The sequence below is a fragment of the Melanerpes formicivorus genome, unplaced genomic scaffold (assembly GCF_026170545.1).
Source record: "Melanerpes formicivorus ecotype bairdi unplaced genomic scaffold, bMelFor1.0.p_v2 SCAF_27, whole genome shotgun sequence".
Taxonomy (NCBI): domain Eukaryota; kingdom Metazoa; phylum Chordata; class Aves; order Piciformes; family Picidae; genus Melanerpes; species Melanerpes formicivorus.
Genome location: NW_027142379.1, coordinates 5,367,463 through 5,384,762, shown reverse-complemented (window position 1 = coordinate 5,384,762; position 17,300 = coordinate 5,367,463). Strand labels below are relative to the sequence as shown.

At 39.5% G+C, this 17,300-nt stretch overlaps 1 long non-coding RNA gene across 2 annotated transcripts in view; it reads left to right on the top strand.

Moving 5' to 3' along the window:
* Positions 1-17,300, top strand: part of LOC137448957 (uncharacterized) — a 149,947-nt gene that overhangs the window by 24,862 nt on the left and 107,785 nt on the right. The gene's annotated exons all lie outside the window — the stretch shown is intronic.

Below are 17,300 nucleotides of genomic sequence, written 5' to 3'. Positions count from 1 at the left end.
GCAGATCAGAGCGAGCATGATGCTTGGTCCTCTTTAACTAACCTGTCTTCTGAAGAGTGCTGTTTTGTTTTATTTTTCCACAATATACTACACCTCTTTCTGCTGTGTCTCCACTTATCCTTTCTGAACTTGTGTCAGTGAAACCTGACAGCCCTGAAAAAGCTTTTATTTGTTAGTAGGGTTTCGTGGGCACATTTTACATAGAGGTCACTCAAACACCGATTTGCTGTTCTGCTTTTGTGCTTGATGCTGTGTTGGTTCCAGATTTTTATGTAAATGACGTTAGGACAGTATATTTATTACCAGGGAAAAGACAGCACAATCAATTTTAAAAAGCAAATGGTGCTGCACTAGATCACACACTTTCCTGGCTAAAAATAGCAAGTCAAATGCTGGGAGTTGCTGAATGCTTTCAATCCTCACTTTAAGGTGGAATTTCAAATTAGGAGTATTTCTTAATATTAGGTCCCTGATTTTAACAAATATTATGGGTGTGCTTCTGGGCTGAAGTCTATTGTTATATAAAAGTTACATTTCAACCCTTGATAGAAGCAGTGGCTGAGTGTTTCCAACACTGGCAATGCATTTTAGAGAATACTTTTGTAAGGTAAGATCACAGGAGCTCTTTTCCTTGTTTTCCCCAGAACTGTGTGTTTGCAACAACTGCTGAAAGAAATGGAATCTGTAGGTCCCTAATAGCCTTTAAACTGTAATCTTTTGGTATGTAAGAGAACCAGCTGGCTAATCTAAAGACATTTTAGAACAAATAATGCTTTTTTTCCCTGTGTATTAGCAACAGCCTATATAGAGGTCGTGTGCATGCTTTCTCTTAAAGGTTATTGTGCTGATTTAATTTTTAGATTATTTTCCTCTTACTATAAATGTACAGAACCAGCTCCTTTGCTTTCTTGATTCTAAAACTACTGGAATATTAACTTCAGTATAAAAAAAGTGGAAAACGCATTACTTCCATCAGCTTCACCCTGTCTGCTAAGTCAAATGGTGATGACAATGGATTTTTAAGTTACCCATGCCAGTTTTTCTGGGCTGTATACTACTAATAGGAAAAGACAGTCAAAGCATGCCTGGTGCTGCCTTGGAAAGTGAAAGAACTGTAGATGTTTGGGAGAAATAGATCTTCCCCCCACCCTTTCCCTTAAGTTAGGGCTATTTTTGCTTTTTTTATGCCTTCCTTCCTAAAATGGGCTGCATTATCACGATCAGGAATCTTAATTGAGTATTCTTTTTATGCCTGGATAATTTCTGGCATGCCATAATGCTGTCTGTATTCTTCTGAAGGCTGTTCTGACCTGAAGTCTTCAATAAAATGTCTTACGTAAGGCAAAATATCCTTCATATGTACAATAGCTGTCCTTGGATTTCTGTATACAACTCTTGCTAGTGTAGTGTGTTCTTTCCTTCTGTCATTTTAATGGAGTTCTGTGAAGTTACAGCCTACAAACTCTCTGGGTTTGATTTGGGGGTTGTTTTGTTGGGGTTTTTCGTTTGTTTTTAATTTTTAAGTCTATGAAAGAATGGTCAAGAAATGACTGCACAGGTCTGGACACACTATGCTTCCTTGCTTAGCCCCCAAAACTTTGGGTCACTTGTCAGCTGCTTTCTCCAGTACAGCTTCGCTTTGGAGATGGCCCTTAACTTTTCTCCCTATGCTGTGCAGTGATTGGAAAGACCCTTGTGCAAGGTTACAGGTTTACACCTGAGCAGTTTCCAAAGAGCAGCTAGTGAAGGCAGAAGTTGTTCCCTGATGCTACCTGTCATGTTCCCTTCAGCCTAAGAGTTAACTTCTGCTTAGTGGATTAGTAACTTTTGGATTACAAGCGTTCTGAAATTCTGAGCTTTCCCAGACACAATAAAAAGGCTTTTGGATCTAATGAAAGCACTTCTCACTCCTTTAGTGATTATGGTAGAGTATAGACACCCTCACTTCTCCCTTTTTTATTCTTAATATTCAGTAACACCTTTTCAGGAAACTCATCCAGTGTCTCTTACTCATCTTCTGATCACATATTAGTCTGAAACTTGCTTAACAATTCTGAGAGAAATAAGGAAAGCAAAGCATGACATCAGTGTTTGAACTGTGATAGCAAACTCAAATCCTCAAGAACAATCACATGCAGAAGATTTAGTGCCACATCCACACAATGCTAAGTGATTTGCTTTTTTGCTAAATGTGACTGCCTTCCTTTTGAGAAGAATGGAACTAGTACAAAGACTAGGTCTTTGTTAGGGAAAATAAGTTTGGAAGGAGAATCTTATTTACAGCAAGCATTGCAATAGCAAAATTGGGATGTGGAACTGATGTTGCCAGTTAAACAAAAAATTGTTTGTTTGTTTGTTTTAAAGGGGAAAAAAAAAAAAAAAAAGACAGCACAATAGTGTCTCCTATTGATTTGCAGTCTGGTGCCAGACATTATTACTGCTAAAATATAGTCCACGTGAAAATCAATGCATGCATACTATAGTACATTAATTACTGTATGTTTTTCTGTTTCCCAGCTAGGTACTTACTGATTCCATATTAGGTCTTCACATGATAAAAATCTAATGATCCTGCTTTCTATAATCTGTTATGCACTATTACTGTAGATGGAGAACTGATTTGCTGACAAACTTCAAGCTTTATGGCAAGTTGTGCCATAATAGTCGCTTCCCAGGTTTTGAAATTATTTAGCTTCCAAGGCAGTAAAATGTATCCTAGAAAATAATCACTGCAGGATTAGATGAGTAAGTGGAATGTGCATGCACCTGAAATGAGGAGCTACTAAAAAATTTCATTAAAAAATGCATTTTGTTATATATTAAACTGTACATGGGCTTCCTGTCCATACTTTATTATTAACACCATCAGAAAGGAGCAGACAGATCTACAATTTACCATTTGTGAGTGAGTTGCCTTCTGTTACAGAGTTCTCTTTGGAGATATTCTCTTGCATTAAGGCTTAGTTTAGCACATAAATGTGTAATGTTTTTGAAGCACTTAATACTATTTCAAATGAGCATAAAAAGCAACTCATGAATGTCCACAGACAAACCAAAAATGTGTGTTACAGAAACAAGCTCCCTTGATATCCTGTAAATAGCTGCCCTCTATTCAGAGCTAAGAAAATGCATTGCTTAGGTTTACAGCTAGAGTTAAAACATCTAATCAAAACCATTTCTATTTCTCTAAAACAGATGTAGATGAAGGTGATTTCTGACTTGGAAATAATTGCAGTTTGAAAACACTTTATTGCACAGTCCCTAAACCTGACATCTTTAACCTCACTGCTTTTTCTTGACTTGGGTGCTTTGAAGCTCAGCTCTGAATGCTCTGTATGTGATATTGACTGTATAAGCATTGTGTCTCCTAGTGTGCCTGGGAGGGATGAAAAGGGGAAGACAGCAAGGCCTAGCATGCTTCTCTGTTACTTGTGTTAAGAGGGGGATGGTATGTCATTTACAGAGATCTAGAACACTACAATTGCTGATCTGAACTAATTCTGTGGTGGAATTTGGGAGTCCCATATGCCAAAATAAAGTCTGCACATATAAGGAAATGCTCAATTGATTCATTTGCAAATGGCAAGAGTCTTTCCACTAATGTGCTGTGTGACCCAAACATGGACAAAACACTTCATACTACTGAAACCTTTAGGCTTTAAGGTTTTTACTTTTCTTTTCTTCTAGAGACACCTCCACTTCTCTATACACTCTCAAAGTCAGAGGCATGATCAGTAATATACATTTGGTGTAAGCAACTTGTTAGTATCTTCCAAAAAAAGGTGGCCTTTGAAAGAGATAATGCTAAGAACTGACTTCATGGCTGGGTGGTGACCAATTTTGTCCCCAAATTAGTGTGGTCTTTTTTATTTTATGAGTAAAATTCAAATTATTTTCTCTGTATTTCTGTCCCTCAGAGCTATAAAGTAACCTGAAAAATTAACAGTGGGCAGGTTTAGCCTCTCTGGGCCTGAAATCTTTCTGTCCCTCTTTGCTCACATGAATGGATTTATTCACAGTTTGAGTTTGGTGTTGGTAAAAAGGACAGGAGCTTCATACCTTTTATAAAACTAACCTATCATTAAGTGTAAAAGTATAGATGTTTGGATTTGCCTCAGAGTAATGCTTTCAGGACCAGATGTAAGCAAGCAAGACGTTTATTACATTATACAGCAAAGTTATATAGTCTATCAGCAGGAACACGTGTCACATCTCAATTGGCCATTTTCTACTGGCCTGTGTGTAATTAAGGCATACAATAGGTCAAAATAACAAAACAATATTTTAACACATCCAACCAAATTCTGCCAAGCTTCTCTCCTTCAGTTACAAGGTGTTTACATTACCCTCAGAGTCAAAGACAAAACATGGCTTTCTCAAAGCTGCGCCAGGGGAAGTTTAGGCTCGAAGTGAGGAGAAAGTTCTTCACTGAGAGAGTTGTTAGCCATTGGAATGGGCTGCCCAGGGAGGTGGTGGAGTCACCATCCCTGGAGGTGTTCAAGAGGAGATTGGACGTGGCACTTGGTGAGGTCTGTGGTGACAGGTTGGACTCGATGATCCTTGAGGTCTCTTCCAACCTTAGCGATACTATGTGATACTGTGACCTATTATGAACAAGCAGGAAAACTCTAACTCGAGCAAAGGCAAATCTTCCCTATAGTCCTACAGAGCTCTCTGAAAACAACCTCTTATACATCTTCCTATAGTCTTCTAAAGCTATACAAAAACCTTTTCCAACAGTTAAGTCACATAAGCGGGGAACTTGTACAGCTCCTAAAGACTCTTTTTGAAATAAAAATATAAAAGATGAGCAGGAATTGGGTAAAGATATGACCCTAGTTCTTCCTGTGTCCAGTTCTGGGCCCCGCAGTTTAAGAAGGATATTGACTTGCTGGAGCGTGTCCAGAGAAGGGTAACAAAGTTGGTGAGGGGCTTGGAACACAAGCCCTATGAGGAGAGGCTGAGGGTGCTGGGGTTGCTTAGCCTGGAGGAGACTCAAGGGTGACCTTATTGCTCTCTACAACTTACCTTAAGGGAGGTTGTAGACAGGCAGAGGTTGGTCTCTTTTCCCAGGCAACCAGCACCAGAACAAGAGGACACAGTCTCAGGCTGTGCCAGGGGAGGTTTAGGCTGGAGGTTAGGTGGAAGTTCTACACAGAGAGAGTGATTTCCCATTGGAATGGGCTGCCTGAGGAGGTGGTGGAGTCACCATCACTGGAGGTCTTCAGGAGGAGACTTGACAGGGTGCTTGGTTGCATGGTTTAGTTGAATAGGTGGTGTTGAATGATAGGTTGGACACGATGATCTTGAAGGTCTCTTCCAACCTGGTTCGGTTCTGTTTTGTTCTGTTCTGTTCTATTCTATTCTATTCCTTATTAGGTATGTAGGTATGTAATGATATGAAACTGCTCTGTGAGAAGTAGTAGGGGAGAGGCTTTAAAGTAGAAATTTTTTTTACATGTCATAATTTCTGAATTACTTCAGTGCACAGCTGATATAATAGAGTATATTTCTATACAAAAAAAAGACTGGAAACTTACTGGGGATTTAAAAATAGCTTTTTTTTTTCAGATAACATGCCTGAGGGTTTAAAAAAAAATAAAAAACCAAACAGATTTTACCAAACTCATTTGGGAAAGGTTTGCAGGTGAAATAATTTTCTATCCTTTACATAATGGGAGAAACGTGGGAGGAGTTGTGATCATCTGAATCGTGATTTCGGTGCAGTGCCTTTGCGTGTCCCCATGACAAGATCACAGATCCAGAATGTAAAATTATAGATTAGGTATGCATATTTGAAAAGTGTTTAAAAGACTTGCTGAGCTCTAAATTGTAGTGGAGTTGTTTCAATAATCATTCGGAATTAATTTACAGAGCTTATGAAAGCTAAGGTTGACACAGGCCACGGCGACAGAGCAGAGATATCTGCAAATACCACAATACAGGGCATGTTCATTTGGAAGGCTTCTAGTTTTTGAAGTGGATTTGGAGTTTGAATCTACATTTCCTAGTGCTTTGCTGTGAGTGCACGTGTTCATCTCTATTTCAAATAAATACAGCCACTAAATGGAGATGAACTTATCCTAGGAGTAACTCTGAAATTCTGGGGGTTTTCTATCATTGGCAACTAGCCTTTTTATTTCTTTTAGAGAAGAATGAGTTTTTGAAGACTCTTTGGAGTATCTAATAAGAATATAGTTTTGTGAATGGTATTAATCCCCTAAAAGGAAGGGCACTGTTTAACACTTGTCTTTTGACTTGCTAAAGGCATTTCCTGAGTTTTGAATGATGGCTCACATTGATTGCACTAAACTGAATAAAATTACATCCTGAGCATTGTGTCTGTCTTCCCCCCTCCCTCTACCTTTCACTGACTGTACAAGTCTCAATTAAATTGGGGGCTGTCAGAATATTTTGCAAGCTCCCGTTCAAGGAACAATGAATATTGCCATAGTGAACTGGGCTACTGTTGGTGAGCAAGGAAAATGTGAACCTGTGCAGAGAGCTGCTTTGAGTGTGTATAATTAAAGTAAAACAGTCACTGACAAGCCATATTACAGACATTCACAACTGTTTAATTCTTATTATCTTTTGCTTTCTAATTCACCTTCCTCTCTTTTGAATTGCGCTATGAATGTTTGGAGATTTGAACGTATAATTAGATTTCACTCACAAAAGAAAGTGCATTATTCTTCTTGACTGTAGGTTCTCTGTGGGGCTATATTGTAAATTCCATAATGGACTATAAAACAGACCATTACATAATTGTACATATAATTTAGTCTAAAATCTGTAGGCTGTCAGATAATGCCAATATGCCCACGGCTTCTGCTAGCTACCTCAGTCTGAGCTCTGGAATGACTGCATAGATGTTGCAGTCACACCTGAGACAGCAGTGATGGGGTGTGGACAGTGGCTACAAGAGGTGCTGGTGGTGGTGGGAAATTGGAAGAATGGGTTTGACAAACCAATGCTTAGGCTTTAGCAGCACCTTCCTTGTTGAACTTTTCCCAAGTTAAAACTGATCCATTTACTTTACCCCCAGTCTTTTCCTCCCATGTGGTCTTTTACTTTGCGCCTTGACAGCACTGCTGCTTTGATGTCGCTTGATCAACAGACTTGTGGAAGCGTTCGTTTTGTCGTCGTGGTCCATTTTGTCTACTGCGTTAATGACTTCACTATTAATGAAGTAGCAGTGGTTGTAGGAGTGCTTCCAGGAATACTGATTATTCCAATAGACATCTACACATTGAAATAAAACATCTGGAAAGTTTCCTTCCCCCCCCCCCCCCCACTTAACTGGCATTTAAGCATTGATAGATGTCTATACTCTTTTACTTGCTTGGGAGATGAAAGAGAAATCTTTATTTCTAAGCGGTTAGATCTCTTTATAGTTAATTAAAACTGAATAAGTGAGTTGAGTTGATATGAAATGGTTCACTTTAGTTGGTGATCTGAATGGCTAATTTGGGGGTTTATTGCCTGACATTTGAAGTTGTAACATAAACAGCAAGCAAGCAAAAATTGCCAGGTCAAAAGGCATGTGAAAACAGAGCCATTGTCACTGAAGTACCAGATGTAAGCAAGTACGAAATCCTCAGAGGACTCCCTAACAGGAGCGTGTTGCAGAACCTTTCGTCTGTTTTGTGCGTGCTGGGCTGAGGATTATTTCCACTTCTTGTCTCTGATATTTACAAGATTTTATACTATTTCTCCACATTTTTGTGTCTGTTTTATTGGGATTTTCCCCTTGCTTCTGCTCACCCCGTGGCTAACACGTTTATCTCTCACAGCGTTGGCAAATAACCGCGCAGCAGGCGAATGCCTAATGCAAGAATGTGGCAGAAGTTCACACTGATGACTCAGGACTCCACAGGAAAGCATTTTATCTGCTGTCACTGCTCAGTGACAATTGATAGGCTGCCTCAGAGATGCGTTGCACTTTACTGGGTTGTTGCTGGACGATGGAGGATTTCTTTCAATGGGTTTCGGTTGCTCTGTGAGAATGATGGTTTGTAACTGTAGATTTCTTCAGTAATTCTCTTCTTGCATAGTGTAGACACCACAGAGTTATTTCGTGTTTTGGAAGATGAACTCTCAGGGTTCATAGAAATCCAAACCAAAAATCTGCAGATTAAAAGCATGTGGGATATGTGGGGGTTTATCTGCCCATTTAATTCTTTTTGATAGAGGATAGGTAAGATCAAGTGACCTGTAAGGAACAAAGCAGTAAACAGTCTTCTGCTGAGGCTGAAAGACACCTGTTTGATCAGTTCACAAGAGAGTGAATGAGAGAGACTTTCTCGGGTTATGGACAGTCATTCAGTGTCTTGCATCTACAGGTCACTATAGCCACTTCCACTGGTACTTAGAGGGGGGGTAATGGAGACATAAATCATCATGTATTTGTATTGGATTTATGCACAGTAATGTATGCCTCAAAAGATCACTCTGCTTTTATGGGACTATGTCTTGCTACCAATAATTAGTATTATCAATGACAGGACTGTGTTATTAATACAAGCTTGTTGCACTTGGTCATTGAGGCATGAAATATTTTATACTCATGCTATCTTTGGATTTATCCCTGTTCTTAAATTGCATGTTTTTTCCAGTGGTGCCTGAGGCTTGCTGGGTTAAATGGTGTCTGAAGAAGTCTTTAGCATTCACTGCTTGACTGCTTTATGTGGAATTAAACATGCTTAATGATACAATATTACGGGTAACGATGAACAAAATCTAGCTGCAGTGTACAACACTGATTAAATTACTGTGTTTTTCTTAAGCTAAACTTCTACAGCAAGATTTATAAGTTGATTAATGTTAGTCATGCATGAAAGTCTGTCAATTAGATTCGCAAAGCTCTTGCTATAGGCTATATTTGGAGAATCCTGATACATTAAGTAGTTTGGGGTGTGGTATTTGAGGTAATCTTCAGGAGACTTGATATAAGTACATGACTATGTAAGGGGTTTGAATTCCACTCCCCCCTTCCCCAAACAAAGCACTCAACCATCCCAAACAAAAGCCCCAGACCAAAGCCAGATATTTAGGAAGAGTGCAAGTGTGTACTACTGATGCCCTTAGAAAGTCACGTGTGGTTGGTTTATGTAGTTCAGGAGTTATACCAAAGATCTTAAGATCATTCAGGTGTTGCATGTTCATGACCTTAATAAACATCTGCCAGCTCTTATTATCCAAGGTTTCAATTCCTGGTGTGTGGAAGGAGGAATGGTGCTAAGCAAGGCAGAAGGGGGAAGCAGGTGAGCTATTGCTTGTTTGGTTTGCTTATTCATTACCACACTACTCAAGCATAACTTTCTTCATGACCTTTTAAATTATTTGGTACTTGATGATGTACTTCATTGGAGAGTGTGTCATTAGCCTTGAGATTTAAAGTGGTCATTGCAAAAGAATATTGATGTGCAGGCAGTTGATAGATTTTTATTCCATTGAAATGCTGTGGGGATGCTTGGTCATTTGGGTTTTGACGCTGTGACTCCATTGTGGCAGTCAAGTTTTACTGAATAAACTAAACCAATTATTTTTAAGCAGCTAAAACTTGTTATGTGTTGGCTTCTATTTGCTCTCTCTCTTATTTCTTTAATCATAGTTTGTCTGAAAATCATGTGTTAATTCTGCTAATGCTCAGAATGACAGTATTTTGATTCGTAAATCACTTTCTTGGAATCTATAGTGAAATCTATTAGATGAGTGAGAAGGTTTTGGTTGGGGTTTTTTTGTTCATGAATCTTCTGTGGATTGATTCTACCTTTTAGACCTCACTTCAAATTTCCTTCAAATATATCTACATAATTATTGATTCTATCTCACTTGCATGCAATTTATTGTAGGCATTCCCAATATTAGTGTAGGTACAGATAGTTATAACCTGGCTAATTCAAGGAAAGGAATGGATGTGTGATGATTTAACTTTCAAAAGTGTCTTCCATTCTTCTCTTAAAGCTTGCACTAATAATTTCCTCTTTGAGGAAGGATGAAGTATTCTTTCTGTATAGCATTTATTCTTAAGAAAAGCTTTCTAGTTTTAAAGCTTATAGAATTCCCATTGGTATATGAACTGATAGAATGAGTATAGTTTCTTTTCAGCTTCAATGTAATTTCTGCAGTAAGCTATGCAAATGCATTCCTATTTAATGGCTTTTTCTTTTTTTTCTGAACAAAATCTTTTGAGTGGAGAATCCGTTTCCCAAATTCCATTTGCGTCCCAACTTCCATTTGAGATTGAAATTTTGTTGGAGTTACGAACTCCTAAACACAGAGATTTATTAGGGAGATGCTGAAAAACATATTGCAGATACAATTGCCTAGTAAAATGTTGTGAATGTCCTACATACTGCTGCCATGTTCTTGTTGTCATTTGTACAAATATAGTATGCAAGGGGGGAAAAAAATCTGTCACTCTAAGGTGTTACTTCCAAGAAACTACAATAACTAACCCATTTCAACATTTTATGTTGGAGAAGAAATGGAAACTTGCCTTTTGTTCAGCTCAACTGTGTTACCATTTGAAACACACATTAAAAATAAATCTCATTCAACTCTGAGGTCCTAATGTTGACTTTACTGTTTTGAACCATCACACAGACAACAGTACAGGGCTCAAAAAGCTTATGGAAGAGAGTGGAAACAGAAAAAAAAGAAGGCCTTAGTGGGTATATGTCTCAGCTGATTCTCTAGCTCTGTGTAGGGTACTATATAAAACTAGAATAATGGATTGTCCCTCAAAATGCAAACAAAACCAAACCAACAGCAAAAACATCACAAACCCCAACAACAAACAAACCCAAACAAGTACAAAAAAACCCCACCCCTAGCCAAAACAAAACTAATTCCCCACCCAAAACATAGAACACCCATAAACCCCCCCCAAAAAACCCTGACACAAACTCTAGATGGAGATGATTCAATACAGAGGCCTCATAGAAAATGAGGGATAACAATCAAGCCCCAGTTTGAGTCTAGCACTCTATTCACTAGAGTGCAATGCCCTCCAGTAGACCAAGAGAATGAGCTAGCAAACAGTGAAGAGACTTCATATCACAAGTCAGCTAATTATGACATCTAAAGAATAGATAGCAAACTTTGAAGATGCACTGAAGAGTATATACCATTCTGTGTGTACCATGCAAACTGCAAAAGCACTGGGCTATTTTTGAAGAAGAAAAATAATGAATACACTTTAGAAAGGTAATGACATGCCTATATATCACTGAAACAGGAGGCAGAACACAAAACAAATTAATGATTATTTGTAAACCTAATAAGGGAATGTCAAGGACAGCTAGTGCACCAGACAGTACATGAATGTGAATGATAAAAGGGAAAGCCAAGGGCCACTGAGAAAACTACAGGAGAATTTACTGTGTCATTAAAGCCAAATATAAAGAGGGCTTATGATTAACAGGAAGACTAACCACTCTGTTTTTCCTCATCTCCAGGGATGTTTGTCAAAAACTTTAATAGTGTAATTTTCTACTGGCAAAGAAGGACCTTTTGGAGGCTGAAAGTACAGGGAAAAAACCAAACAAAATCCATGTTCTGAGGTAGGGTGTGGAACCACCTTACCTGTGCACAAAACCTTTTCTATAGCACATAACAAAAATAATTTGAAATGCTAGCCTTAAGCTGAGCCTGGCTTTTGAAGATTATTTTATTGAGTAATGGCTGAGAGATTGTTTTGAAACTTTAAAAAGCTCCAAAACTATATATATACACATGCATTTATAGCTTCTGTTTTCCTTTGGAGGAAATGCTGTGTGTTCTCCTACTGCACACTGAGTAATCAAAGAATCATAGAATGGTAGGGGTTGGAAGGGAGCTCTGGAGATCATTGAGTTCTGCTCTGCTGCCAAAGCAGAATCACTTAGGGTGGGCTACATAAACCTCTGATCTTACATCTCTCAAGCTTCTTGTAAGGAAAAAAAAGAGATGTGGTCACCTAGGCTGGGCATCCTAGATACCCTTTATCCCCTGTGTTTCTCAAACCCTTAGGTGACTCTGGATTCTTGCTGTTGGAATATGTCCCAAAGGAATGCTTTTTTTATTGGGGAAAAATATCTTTATCTGCAGCCTTCTGAAGGGGTGGACTGATTTTTACAAGGTGTTCTGAAATAATATGAGAACAAAATGGTCTTTGAGGAGCACTACACTTTGTCCTTGCCAGGGCAGAACATTTTGGTTTTTTCCCCCCCCATTGAAAAACATGAAGTTTGTAAACTTTACATCTTATGCTGTAATATAAATCTTTAATAATGAAGTAAGAGAATTGTTGCAATTTGTCTGTCTTCAGCACCAAGTTTCAACTGACTCTAGTTATAGCCTAATGAAATTCAAATAGCTGGACTGAAGGTTAGAAGGGGGATGACACATGAGGCTCATATTAATAATGTATGGAAGCAAATAGACTTGCAGTAGCAGTTCCAACAGTGTGGAACAAGTTACAAAGAGAGGTCTGTCTCAGTATGACCTATGCTAGAAAACAGGATTGAAACTCAAGATCTGCAGCTTCAAAACAGCTTTCCTGTCTGCTGAGCTCCTGTCCAATAAAAGCCATCCCCTGCTGTGCAGCAAATGCCCACATCATTTCATAACAATCTGGCCAAATAACCAGTTACAGATTTTTCCCTCTCTGAAGATGTCAACCTTATCAGATGTGATGTGGAACTGAATTAGTATCCATGCTTGGTCATTTGTCACAGTGGAAATAACAAGTCTTGGTGCTGGTTTGGTGACAAAACAATAGCAAAGTACATGAGCTAAATAACCCTGTATGCCAGAACGCACAAAACTGCCTCATGTTTTGTCCTTCCCTAACAAGTAGAAATTTTTTTTGTAGTTCCATTAATTGGATATAGATTTCTGCTTGGCTAAATGGTCATGAAGTGGAGTATCAAGAATCATGTTTCTTTAGATTCTTCTGTTTCTTCCCAGTTTCTCCAAATAATGTTTTCCAGCTTCCTCTACTGTTCATCCTAGAGTCTGTCAATGATCTGAAAGGAAGATAATCTCCTCTGTCATCTTCTCTTGAAAAGCCAAGAAAAATGAGTGCATTGGATAATGTCTGTGTCTTACATGATTGTTTTTGTGTCAGATTCTGGCTACACCCATGTAGTTTTCTGGCACAGGCCGGTTGGTTGAGCATTCAGCTGAGGAGTTGATAGATAGTCTTCAAATTTCCCTGAACAGCACATGCTGCCCACCCTTCCACCAGCCTCAGGATTTGTTGGTGCAAACTTTTCTTCTAGACACCTGAGAAGCATCTTATCTAGTGAATTAAGATAAGCTTGCAATTTGGGAAGTCCTAAATTAATGAGTATGCTTTAAATTTTGATAAAGTGCTTCAGGGACTTAGAAGAAGTTGGCATTTACTGAGACAAGCCGAGACAACAAGGGATGTCTGTTTATCAACCACCTTCAGTGACTACAAAACTTAAGAAAGTGACAAAGCAAGCCAGTGATAACACAGATAACACTTGAGCAGGGTATTTGTTCACTGTTACCAAGTAGGATCCATCAAATTTAGATGCAAAAGGTTGATGTGATGGTAAACACAGTCTGTCTTTGTTTACAGGAAAAAAGTTGAGTAATGTTCCAGCGCAGCATTCTCCCCAAAGCTTGATCACTTTTCTTTGTTGCTTGCTTCATACATCATCCTCCTGACTGCTTAAGCAGTATCTGGTGTAGCAATGGATGTTGTCACAGCAGAATGGATTTCTCTTCTATTTCCATCTGATCCAAGTCTTGCATTGTGTGCCAAATATTGAGGTGGCCAAAAGCACAAGACGTGCTATCTCTTACACTTTAGCTATGTTGCTATTAACCAGCACCAGAACAAGAGGACACGGTCTCAAGCTGTGCCAGGTGAAGTTTAGGCTCGAGGTGAGGAGAAAGTTCTTCACAGAAGCAGTTATTTGCTGTTGGAATGGGTTGCCCAGGGAGGTGGTGGACTCACTGTCCCTGGAGGTGTTCAAAAAGGGATTGGATGTGGCACTTGAAGCCATGGTTTGGTTAGTCATGAGGTGTTGAGTGATAGGTTGGACTTGATGATCTCTGAGGTCTTTTCCAACTTTATTGATTCTACGATTCTATGTAAATTCTTCAAAAGCACTTCTCTTACTCAACCCAGTGGCCCTGGAATGGGTTGTAAGGACACTGCCTTTCACAGCAGAAAGCATCAAAGTGTCAAATCTCTGCTGATGCCTCAGTGAGGGTTTTTTTCTGTTCAGCACAGACTGCAAGATGCATACTCCCATGGCTGTGAATAATCTTTCTCAAAAAGTAGAAGTTAGATTTGCAATTGCCCTGCCCTCTATTTTCTCATGTAAGATTTTCTGGAGAGCTAGCAGCATCTTATAACAAGTAGCTTGATCTGGTCTGTGCACTGCCATATTCATGTGCCTCAAGGGATTTGTGACAGTTTTTTGGTAGCTAAGCCACCATTGAAGGAGAGGAGACAAGTCACTCTTTCTCTTTACATCATCCTCGTGCTTATAGTTTGCTTAATCCAGGAAAGACGCTGGCTGATTTGCCCAAAGGCGAAGAGCAAGCAGGGGCTAGCATCCAGAGATGTTCAGTCCACTAACAAGCAGACTTCATTTTAAAAAGATGTACATGTCCACATGGCCTGTCTTTATGGTCCTCTGCTAGCAGACTTCAGCACATTTCTTGCCCTCTGGGGAAATATGAATAGGCAGCAGTGTCACTGCAGTTAGCATGGTCTTGTGCTGAGATCATAAATCCTGCTGAGAGAAAGGCTTTAAAGCTCAAGTGAAGCAATTTACTAGCTATCACTATCCAGATTTTGGGAGTCCTGCTGGCTTTCATCCAAGACCAGAGCATGGACAGAGTGACTGGATTAGCCCACAAAGCATTGTAGAGGTGTGGTGTTGGTTTGATTGCCTAAGAGAGCTGTTGCAGGGGTGGTTTGGCAGCAGCTCTGGTCCAGCAATCGTGCCTCAGTCTTGGATGCCATGTGCAGTGATGAGGAGCAGCACTTGCCTGGGATGTAGGAGGCACAGAAGCCTTTAGGTTTCGGTGGTTTCCAAACCATTCTGCACTGCACGAGTCATTTGTGATGTTGTATTCTGATTTTTCTTTGTTGACCTGCCTTTTTTGTTTCTGACAGTTGCTTAAACTTTGCTTTTGTGCTTGTGAAGAATGAAAACAAATTTGAATTCTTAATGTAAACTTCCATAAACAGAGATGCTAGCCCTTGGGTATAGCTCTCAAAGTATGTCTTTCAAGTTTTCTCTTCCACTGCCCTGCTGTTGTCAGTGCTCTGCATACTTATTCTGTTGCTGAGGTTGAAGCCTCATCATCACTAAGTACTGAGTTTCAGAGTTTATGATAAATAGTTCTGGGAAACCCTCAGCTCAGTAATAACCAAAAAAAAAAGAAAGAGGGAAAAAAAGGCAAAGAAAAGCACATAGCATTAGGAGTTGTTGGGAAAGAAACAGAACAAAACAGAACATGGTGTTTTAAATCCTGTTTTTCCTGGATCTCATTGAATGTTATACATAGTGCTGGTTGCTGATGTACTGTATCAGAAAGGATATAGTATGGCAGAGAAGGACAACTACAGGATGGTTTGCTTAAAAAACAGTGAAATGTGGAAAAGCAGAATTTCTTAACTGGAGACAGATGATAGGTGGGAAGTAATGTGATATATGCCTGCAAAATAGAGAGATTTCAAGAGAGAAAACATAAATTAAAGGAGTTCAATTAAAGGGGAAAAAAACACTTGCTTAATCTACTGCCCTGAAGAGCAATGAATAGGGAGGGGGGGGACGCTCTGTCTCTCCTTCCTTCAGGATGGAGAAGCCTCAAGTGGGGAAATGTCAAGCAGTGGGAGACAACTCTCACGCTGTCCCTCTCTTCCTTTGCCTTTTAGGCTAGGTGTTGGACTCCAGAGTCCAGGATGAGAGCAGCAGCCCCCTGTGCTGGAGCAGAGCTGGCACTCCAGTGCCTGGTTCCGGGGCTGTCTCTGCCTCCTCTTTTTGGGAAACCAGGAGTAGTTGTGAAGCAATCCTGGGGCAGAAACTCCTGTTACTGCTGCATCCCACCTGCAGATCTTAGTGGACCCTGCCAATTCTCCCCTGGCTGCATGAAAAAGGGAAGGAATACAAAAAATTAGCTATGGGTTCAGAACATGGTTTTGGATCTGCAATCAATTTGATGTTCAATTTAAGGATACTTTTTTCACATGTAATGGCATTTTTTCAGAGAGAAGAAAAAGTGGAACTGTCAATAGCTACTTTTTTTTTTCCTCTTTTGGTGGTACTTTCTTTTGTAAAGGGAATTACGACATAACACTTGCAGACTGACAGTCAGTTAAAAAAAATGTAGCCAGTTTAATAATTAAAAAAAACAAACCAACTACATATTGGCAAAACCAGCAAAAATGAAATGGAGTTAACCAGTTACTGTAGCCCTAGGCTTCTGCAGCACCTAGTTTGATAATTACTCTCCTGCTCCTCAGAAAATGGAGAAATGGTAAAGGCAAGCCATACCATGTAACACACATGCATGAGTGCCACATTTGGACTTGCTCACATGCTGACAGTGCGCTCCAGAGAAATTGATGATGCCAAAGTCTAATAGCAACTGTTTTTTGAAGAGTGCTGTTAAATAAGGCGAGTCAGCCTTGGGAGTATTTGGGTTGGTTGGGGCTAGGGGGTGGGGAGTGGGGCAGGAAGAAAAAATAATTTGGGTTGCATTTTAAAATATTCCTCTGGGCTTCAGAGGAATAATGCTGGGAAACTTGTTTTCCCACTCTCAGCTCTTCAGCGATAAATTAAACTTTTTCTTATGGTTATTGTATGCACACTGAAACCAATCTTATGTTTACATTTGTAACCAGCTAAGCTAGTTTCAACACATCCCAGTTCTGTTCTCCAGAGCAAATACAGCCCACGCCATCCTCAAGCCTACCTGCTAACTCTGATTTCCACAGATATTTCTAGTGAAAGATGTCCCTGCTCACTGCAGGAGGGAGTTGGACTAAGTGACCTTTAAAGGTCCCTTCCAACCCAAAACGTTCTATGATTCTAAAGAAATTAAACAAATTTTTTCTCCACTCTTACCCCTTTTGAAAGCAGTGCTTTTCTTGAAAATAAGCAAATGATAGAAACAAAACTGGATAACAACAATTCCTATTGACATGGCACTGTTGGAATCCCCACGACGTTAAAGCTTTTTGGGCCAAGAATCTATTTCCAGCCTTGGATTCCTCTTTAAATTCCTTCATATAGAAGTCCCGTTGCACTGCTGAGACTCAG